The sequence below is a fragment of the Callorhinchus milii genome, unplaced genomic scaffold, assembly GCF_018977255.1.
Source record: "Callorhinchus milii isolate IMCB2004 unplaced genomic scaffold, IMCB_Cmil_1.0 Scaffold1, whole genome shotgun sequence".
In the NCBI taxonomy this organism is placed as follows: domain Eukaryota; kingdom Metazoa; phylum Chordata; class Chondrichthyes; order Chimaeriformes; family Callorhinchidae; genus Callorhinchus; species Callorhinchus milii.
Window position 1 is genome coordinate 117,539,655 of NW_024704742.1, and position 12,193 is coordinate 117,551,847.

Sequence of the window (12,193 nt, forward strand, 5' to 3'; positions counted from 1 at the left end):
TATGGCCCCAGGAAATAATGCTGGTTGTGACTGGGCTGTGAACTTTGAAAGGAAGCTCATTAGAATGGTTCAGAAGTTGAAGTTGGGGGCGAACGATGAGAATGTTCCGCAGCCAAGTGGCGTTACAGGGTATAAGCCTTTAGTAGGAGAAATCGAGGAGTTAGGCACTCAGCGGAGGTTGAGTGATAGCAAGAAGAAGGTTTTGTTGAAATACTGGGCTGTCGTGAGTTGCCAACACATAGAAGAAGATTGTGATTTCAAGCTCCACATTAGATCTCTGAACTCAAATAGTCTAGGCTGACAATCCAATGCAGTCCTAGGAGCATGCTGCATTGTCAAAAGTGCCAGTCTGAGACGTTAAACAAAGGTGTAGTTTGTCTGTTCACATGGATGTTAAAGATCTCAATGCATTATTGAAAAAGGCAAGGCAATTTCTCCTTATGTCACGCCCAACAATCCCCCAAATAAAATTGGTCATTCACTCCATCGTTGTGTGATAGGCATATAAGGCATATTTATTTTTGATCTTTCTTGGTAGTTGTTGATAATATTGTATGTACTTAATCTATTCAATTCAAAATTTTAAATGATACAGTCTGACGCCTGTGAGACAAATAACCTTAATTGGCTTAAGTGTGAATAGGGTCATTATTTTCGGGTAGAGAAGAGGGGAATTCTCTAACTTTTGAATAATTTACTGACAATTTATCTGATCTGTGAATTTTCAGATATTGGCAATGAATTTAGAATCTGATCCAATAATCTCATTATAATCTCACCCAGCCAAGGTCAATACATTTATTATTGACAGTGAAAGAGCTAATTTCAAAGAATCTAGGACAGACACATGTCACCCATCTGACATTTTCAAGTTGCATTTACTGTCTTGTACCTTAACAAAGGAAAAAAGCGTTGTCAATTTCAACTGGACAGAAATCTCCCTTTAATTAACAGGCCTGAATTAATTTTACATTTAGCTGCAAGGAGCTTTAGGTGACTGGATCTGAGCTGCTTTTCTTCAATGGAGGCATTGTTTGTGCCATTGAACTCAATATGACACGTGTAAGTTTTATTAACATCTTCAACAGAGTGTTTGTCCAAACTCTTTGAACCAATGCAATGATGGGACGCACATACAATGTGGTGGATCACTGCAATATGCAAATGCTCTTAGGATAACTGATGGTGACAATGGATTTTAGCTGGTGTGCTTCCCTCTCCCCCTCTAAACCTTGACAGTGTCCATTCACTTCAACCTCCTTGGAACACTTAATATTTTTAGAACAACAATTAGAGCATTCAAAACTTTGGTAAAAATCGTAATTACTTTGAAAGTATCGAGAATTTTTATTTTCCCACAACCATTTCAAGAAACTTGATATGAATTGATTTTAAGAGTTTCAAGCATCTAAGAAAAAAATATTAAAACAATGGCACTAAAAAAAATCTAAAGCCTAAAGGAAAAAGTCCTTTTTTTCTTCTTAATCTTTATATGAATCCCGTTTTAACTATTAATACTCTTTTTATCATTAATACTTTTTACCAACTATTTTTGCTATTGATACTCTTTCTAAATAATACTTTTGTTGTCAATACCATTTTTGTTGTTATTAATTAGTGTTATTTTGACCCTTCTTGCTATTAATACTCTTCTTGTCATTAACAAGTTTTGCTATTCATACCCTTTTTGTTATTAACACTCTTTTTATGAATTCTTTTAACTATTTTTACCCTTTTTGCTATTAATACTTTGTATTATTAATAGCTTTTGTGCTATGAACACTCGTTTCATTATTAATACCTTTTTTGCTATTAATACTCCTTTTGTTATTAATTCTTTGGGTTATTCATACCCTTTGTGTTATGAGTACCTCTTTTTGCTTTTAATACGTGTGGTTATTAATAACCTTAACTCCTCAGATGCATTCATTCAGCTGTTATTTCAGCTTTACCCTCCAGCACGGCTTGCGAGTGCTTGGACACGCTGTGGGTGCGTGAAGAAGGGGGCGAAATTAGTGGTGGGTTTCTGATGGTAGGGGTTGTGCTTAACCGACCCCCCCCCCCTCACCACCACCAAACAGTCCCAGCGGCACCAGGTTGTGGAGGGACCAGGAGAAATCGTAGCCGCAATGACTGTCCACCGAGATGAAGACACTGAAGAGCATGAACTCCCAGGCGGTCGGTCAGGCAGTGGCGGCGCAGCAGCAGCAGCAGCAGCAGGTCTAGGGCGCACCAGAAGCCCCCGGTGATGAGCTCCCAGTTGGACAGGTGCTGTGTGGTCCAGATCTCGTGGTGGAGAGCCCAGAGGATCCAGTGGTGCGGCCAATGCCACACGTAGTACTGCAAGTCGAAGAGGATGGTGCAGCTCAGCACCCCGACCAGCAGCTCCCCCAGGGTGGGCACCTCCCGGGGCACGGGGGGTGGGGTGGAGGGGGCTGGATCTTGTACCTGTTGATGAAGGGGAGCCTGAGGGCCGACAGGTCGAACAGCATGAAGGCGGCACAGAGCAGCAGGTAAGCGGGGGCACTGTTGATGACCGGGAAGAGAGGTGAGCGCAGGTTGTCCTCATGGTGGAGTCTCAGGTTCTCCCATAGCGGCTGCAACCGCGAGCGCTCGGGCAGCCAAGTGGCTCAGGTTAACCTCTTGTATGTAATGGTCCAGCAGGCAGATAGGGTTAAAGTGACTCATTGGGGAGAGAGGGAGAGTGGAGGGTGGGAGTGGAAGAGAGAGAGAGATAGAGAGAGTGGGTGAGAAAAAGGGAGGAAAGGATGGAAGGCTTCTTTCTCTCCAACTTCCTTGTCTTTTCTTCTGCTCTCTCTCTCTCTCTCTCCCTCCATGGTTTGTCAGCGACTCGAAAAGAACAAGAAAACGATGCAGAGCCTTGGTGACAACATGGACAGAGTCCAGAGTCTAGCAACCACACACAACCACACACAAACACCTCGTCTCCACTGCCCACTGCCCCAGGATCTTTGTAACTCAGTCGCTGGCACTTATCCTCCTCCTCCCTTTGAACGCTCGGGAGCAAAGATTTGCCTTTGCTGCTTATCAAGGCTGCTTGGCCGCTGATTTAGCGACTGATTTGCTGAGAGCTCGGCGTGGGATGTGTCTAGCTTAGATCCATATTGCAACAGCATCTGAGATGCTTCGGTACAATTGCCCCATCCTCTCCTCCTGTCCCTTCCCTCCGTATAACTAACAAGACATTTTTTGTTAAAAAACTAAAATAAGCAGCATAGAAGGAGGCCATTCGACCCATCATGCCTGTGCCATCATACCTGTGCAGGCTCTTTGGAAGAGCTACCCAATCAGTCTCACTGCCCCGCTCTCTCCCCATATCCTTGCAATTTTTTCCTTTACAGGTACCTATACATTTCCCCCACAAAACACAAAGTCACTCCACTTTACGATATATCCTGTGAAGCACTTTGAGGTGTCTCGAAGATGTGATAAGGCACTATATCAAAAATCCAAGGTGACTTCTATCCAATTCTCTTTTGAAAGTTGTTATTGAATCTGTTTCCACTACCCTTTCAGGCAGTATAGTCCAACTCTCTGTTTAAAAAAAATTCTCCTAATCTCCCCTCAGATTCCTTTGCTAATTATCTTGAATCTATATGGTTACCGACCCACCTGCCTGTGGAAACAGTTTCTCTCTATCTACTCTATCAAAACCCCTCATATTTTGAACATAACAACAACAAAATTACATTTGTGTAGCGCCTTTCACATCAAGAGGACTTCCCAAGGCGCTGGACAGTCAGAGATTTGGACCCGAGCTGGGGGTCGGGATCGGGGAGGGTGGAGAGCAGAGGGGGAAGCAGGGTGATCGAAAGCAAGGTCAAAGAGGAGGGTCTTGAGATGGGTCTTGAAGGAGGCAAGGGAGGGAGCCAGGCGGAGTGACTGCAAGATGGAGTTCCAGAGGGTGGGGGCAGAGTGGCAGAAGGCCTGCCCGCCAATGGTAAGGGAAGCAAGGCGGGGAATGTGAAGCAGGCTGGAGCTTCTATTAAATCTCCCCTTAACCTTCTCTGCTCTAAGGAGAACAATCACAGCTTCTCTAGTCTCAACAACAACTTGCATTTATATAGCACCCTTCATGCCTCACTTTCACACCTCGTCCTCACTTTCAAGGCCATCCATGGATTTGCCCCCTCCTACCTCTCTGACCTGCTGACTCCCTACCAACCTGCCCGCTCCCTCTGTTCAGCGGGCTCCAGCCTGCTCCATGTCTCCCACCCAACCCACCCTACCATCGGTGGCCGGGCTTTCAGCCTCTCTCTGGAACTCCATCCCCCAGTGCCTTCGCCTCGCTTCCTCCCTTGCCTCCTTCAAAGCCGGTCTCAAGACCCTCCTCTTCGACCGTGCCTTTGTTACTCTCCCACCTCTCTGCCTTCCCTCACCCCTACACCACCCCTCCCCCATGCTTGGGCCCCAACACCTGACTGTTCAGCGCTTTGGGACGTCCTCCCGACGTGAAAGGCGTTCTATAAATGTAATTTTGTTGTTGTGGTTGTTGTTCACGCGGGGTCACAGCCCGGAGCGCTTCACAGTGGAAGACTCTGACAACGAGCCGGGGGAGAGGGAGGGGTTCAGGTGACCATAAGCACGGTCAAAAATGAAGGACTTTAGGTGGGATTTGAAGGTGGGGAGGGAGGGAGCATGACACTCCACATAACTAAAGTCCCTCATCCCTGGTATCATTATGGTAAATCTCCTCTGCACCCTCTCCAAGACCTTGATATGCTTCCTAAAGTGTGGTGCCAGAATTGGACACAGTACTCCATCTGAGACCTGAACATTGACTCATAGCAGAACTTCTTTGCTTTTGTTCTCAATGCTTCTATTTATAAAGCCAAGGATTCCTTATGCTTTTTAACAGCTCTATCAACCTGTCCTGCAACTTTCAAGGATCTGTATATGTGAACCCCCAGGTCTCTCTGCTCCTGTATCTCCTTTAAAAGTGTTCCATTTATTATATATTGCATCTCCTCATTCTTCCTACCAAAATGCATCACCTCACACTTCTCTGCATTAAATTTCATCTGCCATGTGCTGCACATTTCACCTGTCTATGTCAGCCTGCAGTCTGCTACCATCCTCCCCACTGTTTACTATTGCTGGGAAAAATGAATCCCGGGTTCAATCAAAAGACTCGACAAATACCAAATATGGCGTGACACACCTTTGAATGCTTTATTTTAATAGACAACAGGTAATATTAATAATAATAATAATAATCCTTGCATTTGATATAGCGCTTTTCACTCTTCTAGACATCCCAAAGCGCTTCACAGAATATATTGTAAAGTGAATTGACTGTATAGTTGTGGGAGAACGTGGCAGCCAATTGCACACAGCAATGTCCCACAAACAGTCATGGATTGAAAATGACCAATTTATTATTGTTTTTTTGTTTTTTGGAGGGATATTAATAGATTATTATTGGAGTAAGGAAACTTGCCCAAGGTTTCGCCCTGCCTGGAATTGAACTCAGGTCTCTCACTTGCAAAGCGAGTGCTCTAACCATTGAGCTACAGGACTCCACAATATTAATCATACAATACAAAGAAAAGTAAAATGATCCAATAAGCAATACTAGAATACAATGATTATATCAAAGTATAATGATTATACTTGACTATATTATATTAAAAACACATTGGATACATGCAGTTAAGAAATACTCATACTACCAGTTTAATGGAGTAAGGAGCAGCAGTTCTTCGTCGTCCTTCTCTTGTGCCCGAGTAGCTTAGTGATATACTCGCAAACTTATGGTGTTCCTCTGATCTATGCTACTGGACTGACTATCTCCCTCTAACATGCCCTTTTTATCCAGGCTTTTGGGTGTTTTTTCCCAATTTCTGCACATCTCTTGACGTTTGGTCTGACCGGACAAGATAACTGATATTTTTCTAAAACATGTCCTTCTTTCAGTTACCTCCCTTAAGTCCTGTTTGTGCAGGAGGCCCATAAGGTAGGCTTCAACCTTGATGTATCAAGGATACATCTGTCTCCTAATCTCTACTCTTCCAGCTTGCTTCTTCCTTTCTTACTCATTAACTCATACTAATTGTTCTAGTTATGATGAAAAACCTCCTGACTATGACATGTATCCTGGACCAAGGTTACCTAGTTTTCTTCCGTTTTCCCTCCTTTAGCCAATGTATGCATATTTTGAGCACACATCTGTCTGTTATCCAGCTAGTGTTCCTCTATTTCTTCTAATTGCTTCTTTTGAGATTCTGTCTGACTATTATCCTGATTCATTGCTGACAACCTCCAACATGCACCATCTGAGAGTATTATATTGGTACTTCCTTTAACATGCTGCTGATTCTCCACAATCAACAATTAAACATCTGGATTAACAAAGAAGAGAAAAATCTGTTTTACCATAATCCTAATATACATTTTATATTGATACCATTTTCATACATTTTATATGGATACCATCTTCTCCCAACACTATGTTCCCAAGTTTTGTGTCATCTGCAAACTTTAAAATGTTGCTCTTTATACTCAAGTCCAAGTCATTTATATATATCAAAAAGAGCAATGAACCTAATACCAACTTTATACTTCCTTCCAGTCTGAAAAACAACCATTCCATCACTACCCTCTACTTTCTGTCCCTCAGCTAACATCAGCCACTCTAACTTATAAAGCCTAATCTGTTTTAACTACCACAATGAATTACAGAACAAGTCTAGGGCTTAGGAATGTGTGATCACAAGTGCTCCCAATGATAAAGTGAGAAGATATTTCAAGCAGTTGAACTTCACCCAGAGGCATTGAACAATTAATTTTTTTTGAGGGTTGTTAAAGCCTCACTGCACCAAAACTTAAAGCCCTCAATTCCCCTCAATTATTTTTATAGAATCATTATTGGTTGTGATGTTTGTTTAGGTCAGGATTGTCCAACCATTTGGCTGCTGAGGGCAAAATGCCCTATTTGACAAACGACTATTGGCTGCAAAATCAATATTTTTATATTTCCCTTCCAGAGCATAATATAACATTTACAGCACTTTTTTCATGTCGGAAGGACTTCCAAAGCACTCCACACTGCTGGCTGGTAACCCGAGCTGGAGGTAGGAGCCGAGGGAGACGGGGTGGTGAGGGATGACCAAAAGTGCAGTCAAAGAGTTTGGTCCTTGATACGCCTTGAAAGAGAGGAGGGAGAGAGAGATTTCGAGGGACTTCAGGAATGAAGCTCCAGAGAGCTGGGACTAAATAGCGATGGTGGGTCAAATAGGGTGGGGGGACATGAAGCAAGGGGAATGGCCAGGTCGTGAGATCTCAGAAGTAAGGTTCGAGGGGGGATGAAGGTGATAGAGGACTTTCTCACCAAGGAGAGAGACAGCTCTCTGTCTGGAAGCTTCACAGCTCGTCACTTGGTGTCTGCCCTCGGCTCCGACCGCAGCATTCAAAGGAAGCTCTGATCTTCTGTCCTGATAGTGAACCACAAAATGCTGCCCTCACTCCCCCACCCTCTCTCTCTCTCTCTCTCCCTCTTTCTGTTAATCTCTCTCTCTCTCTCCCCCTCTCCTCCCCCACCCCCCACTCTCTCTTTCTCACTCTCTCCTCTCTCAATCACTCTCGCTTTCCCTTCTGTCTCGCCCCCTCACACAGACTCATTTACTCTCAATTACTGCCTGAACCTAATAATCCTTGCATTTGATATAGCGCCTTATCATGTCTTTGAGTCTCAAAGCGCTTCACAGAATATACTGTAAAGTGAATTGACTGTATATATTGTAGGCAAACTACGGCACAGCAGTGTTCCACAAACAGTTTTTGGATTTATTTTTTAAGGGATTATTACATAGGAACATAGGAATTAGGAGCAGGAGTAGGCATTCGGCCTCTCAAGCCTGCCCCGCCATTCAATAAAATCATGGCTGATCTTCTAACCTAACTCTATCTGCCCACCTTATCCCCATATACCTTAATCCCTCTATACTTTAGAAACCTATCGATCTCAGTGTTGAATATGTTCAAGGACTGGCATCCACAGCTTTCTGGGGTAGAGAATTCCATAAATTCACTACCCTCTGAGTGAAGAAGTGTTTCCTCAACTGTGTTTGAAAGGGCTGTCCCTTAACCTTAAGACTGTGACCCCTAGTTCTAGATTCTCCTACCAGGGGAAAGGCCATTTTCGCATGCGTCAAAGAACGGCGGTAGCTATGGAGATGCTCGAGCCACAGTTGGTGATGAACTATCAGGCCAGTTTTCTGCTATCTGCTCTCAAGCAGCCGAGTTTGGGTTTTTAGGGAGCGGAGATGATTGTTATACCAGGGGTATCAGGAGGGTTTGGAGATGGTCCTGGATTTCAGGGGGACAAGGGAGTTGAAGGTGGAGGAGAGGTGATCATGGAACAGCTGGACGACAGCTTTAGGATCTCTGCAGGTGGAAGGCCAGAGGGATAAGATATTTGAGGATGTGAGGGGCTTTGTGAGGGTGTCAGGATGTCCTTTTCCACAAGCGGTAGAGTATGGTTGAGGACTTGGCGGAGGAGAAAGAGATGTGAAAGGAGAAGAAGATGAGGAAGTGGTCCGACTAGTCTATAGTTCCCCATCTTCTCTCTCCCACCCTTCTTAAATAGTGGTGTTATGTTTCCAATCTTCCAATCAATGGGAACTGTTCCAGAATCCAGAGAATTTTGGAAGATCATAAACAAGGCATCCACTATCTCAGCAGTCACCTCTTTTAAAACCCTAGGATGCAGGCCATCAGGTCCAGGGGATTTGTCATTTTTCAATCCCAACAGTTTCCCTTGTAATAATTCTTTACTGATGTTAATTTCCCTAAGTTGCTCATTAACATTAGAGGTTCCCCTCTATTTTTGATAAGTTTTCCGTGTCTTCTAACGTGAAGACAGAAGCAAAGTATTTGTTTAATGACTCTGCCATATCTTTATCCTCCATTATAATTCATCCTGTCTCTGCCTGTAATGGACCCACCTTCACTTTTGCTAGTCTCTTCCTCTTAATGTATTTGTAAAAACTATTGCAGTCTTTCTTTATGTTCCCAGCTAATTTGCCCTCATAGTCCATTTTCTCCCACCTAATCAATTTCTTAGTTGATCTCTGAAATCCTCCCAATCCTCAGGTTTACTGCTCTTTTTGGCAGTATTATAGATCTCTTCTATTAACTTTATACTTTCCCCAACTGCTCTAGTTATCCATGGTTGAATCATTTTTCCCGTGGTATTTTTATTCCTCAAGGAACTATGTGATCGCTGGTGTCTTGTTCGACCCTCAACTGTCTTTTCTCCCCCACATTCAAGCCATGACCTGCTCTGCCTTCCCTCACCTCCGTAACATCGCCTGACTCCGCCACTACCTCACCCTTCAAGCCGCTGAAACTCTTGTTCATGCCTTCGTCATCTCCAGGCTCGGCTATGCAAACACCCTGCTTATCGGCCTTCCCAACTCCTCACTCCACAGGCTGCATATAACCCAGAACTCTGCAGCCCATGTCCTCTCCCGCACCAAACTCCGTGACCCCATCTCCCCACCTCTCGCTCGACTCCACAGGCTCCCTATCCTTCAGAGGATCTAGTTCAAGATCCTGGTCCTCACATACAAAGCCCAACGTGGCCTCGCCCCACCCTACCTCTGTGACCTCCTAACCCCCTACCAACCTGCCCGTTCTCTCCGTTCAGCCGGCTCCAGCCTGCTCCACATCCCCCGACCCACCCACCCCACCATTGGTAGGAGAGCCTTCAGCCACTCTGCCCCCAACCTCTAGAATTCCATCCCCCAGTCACTCCGCCTCTCCTCCTCCTTAGCCTCCTTCAGTCCTGCCTCAAGACCCTCCGCTTCGACCATGCCATCGGCCATCCCCTTCCCCTCCCCTCCCTTCCCAAACTTGGGTCTGAAATGCTATACTCTGTCCAGCGCCTTGGGACGTCCTCCCGACGTGAAAGGCGCTATACAAATGTAATCTTGTTGTTATATCTTTAAAGGTTTGCCATTGCTAGTCTACTGTCATATCCTTTAATCTAATTCCCCAATCTATTTTTGCTAAATCCTCTCTCATACCTGCAAAGTTAGCTCTATTTAAATTTAAGACCCTTGCCTTCGGACTTAACTGCATTACATAATGCTAAATTCCATCATGTTATGGTCACTCTGCCTTAGAGGAGCCTTAACTTCCTGATTGTTGATTAGCCCTATTTCATTACATAAAACAAGATCTAGGATAGCCTGTTCCCTGGTTGGTTCCTCAGCATACTGATCTAGAAAACTATCTTTAATGCATTCTATAAACTGCTTCTCTAACTTACCTTTGTCAATTTGGTTTTCCCAATCTATATGAAGATAAAAATCACCCACTATTAGTGTATTTCCTTTGCTATATGCTTCTCTAATTTCGTGGTTAATACTGCGCAATACTGTGACTGCTGTTCAGGGGTCTATAAACTACTCCCATTAGTGTTTTCTGCCCCTTGTTATTTCATAATTCCACCCATACTGACTCTACATCCTGATTTTCTGATTTAAAATCCTTCCTCTCTATTGTTTTTATCTCAACCTTTATTAGCAGGGCTAACCCCCCCACCTCATTTTATACATTGCCTATCTTTCCTATATGCTGAATACCCCGGAATATTTAGCTCCCATTATGGATCCCCTTGTAACCACATCTCAATAATGGCTACTAGATCATACCCATTTGTTTCTATTTGTGCCATTAATTAATCTATCTTATTACGAATGCTTCGTGCATTCAGATAAAGCGCTTTTAATTTCGACTTCTTGCTATTTCCCCTACTCGCTAATGCCCTATTTTCTTTGCTGAGCTTCTTGTCCCTCTTTGACACACTCTGTTTATCTCCCTCGTTAATCTGCTCTACCACCTTCATCGTTTACTTCTGCTAGTTTACTTCTAACTGCAGTTGTAGCCTTCCCTCTCTCCTGCCAGTAGTTTAAAGCTCTGCTTACTTCCCTATTTATTCGTTTTGCCAAGACATTGGTCCCAGCCCAGTTTAGGTGGAGCCCATTTCTATGGAAAAGCTTCCTTTTCCCCCAATACTGGTGCCAGTGGCCCATAAAATGAAACACCTTCCCCCCGCACCACTCTTTCAGCCACGAATTTAATTCTATAATTTATTTGTGCCTGTACCAATTTGCACATGGCTCAGGCAGTAATCCTGATATTATTACTTTGGAAGTCCTACTTTTTGAAGATTAGGGTTAGGGTTAAAAAGTTTTTAACTGGCTATCATGTATTCAGGAGGGATAAGGAAGGAAAAAAAGGAGGGTGTGTGGCTATGTTATCAAGGATAAGGTTACAGCCATGGAAAGGGTTGAGGTGCTGGAGGGCCCCAAAACAGAATCTATCTGGTTAGAGTTAAGGAACAAAAAAGGAGCTGTTATGCTGGTAGGGGTATACCTTAGACCACCAAATAGTGGGGAGGAAATAGATGAGCAGATCTGCAAGCAGATCTCAGACAGATGCAAGGCCAATAGAGTCGTGATAATGAGGGACTTTAATTATCCCAACATAGACTGGCAAAACAACAGCGCAAAGGGCAAGGAGGGGGAAAAATTCCTAAAATGCACACAGGACAACTTTCTTCATTAGTTTGTTTCCAGCCCAACGAAGAAGGAAGTGGAGCTGGATCTCGTTCTGGGGAATGAAGTAGGGCAAGTGGAGCAGGTTTCAGTGGGAGAACATCTGGGCTATAGTGATCACAACATCATTAGATTCAGAGTGCATATGGAAAGGGACAAGGAACCATCTAAGGTGAAGATACTCAACTGGAAGAGGGCACATTTCAGTGAGTTAAAAAGGGACCTAGCCAAGGTGGACTGGAAAGAAAGATTGGCAAGTAAAACAACTAAAGAGCAGCGGGAAGTCTTCAAGGATGAGATAGCTCGGGGACAGAATAAATACATTCCCACAAAAGGGAAAAGTAGGGCATCCAAACCTCCCTGGATGACGAAAGCAATTGTATCTAGAATGAAGCAGAAAAAGGAGGCTTGTGACAAATGTCAAACCCAAGATACAGAAGACAACCAAATAGAATATAGGAAGTGCAGAAGAGAACTAAAAAAGAAAATAAGAGGGGCAAAAAGATTATACGAAAAAAGGTTAGCAGGTAACATTAAAGGGAATTCTAAAATATTTTACAAACATATCAAGAAAAAGAGGTTAGTCAAAGGTAGGGTGGGGCCAATTA

At 43.8% G+C, this 12,193-nt stretch overlaps 1 pseudogene; it reads right to left on the reverse strand.

Annotated features, from left to right (window-relative positions):
• Positions 1 to 1,948: 1,948 nt before the first annotated feature.
• On the reverse strand, positions 1,949 to 10,873 carry LOC121848096 (annotated as a pseudogene).
• Positions 10,874 to 12,193: the final 1,320 nt, after the last annotated feature.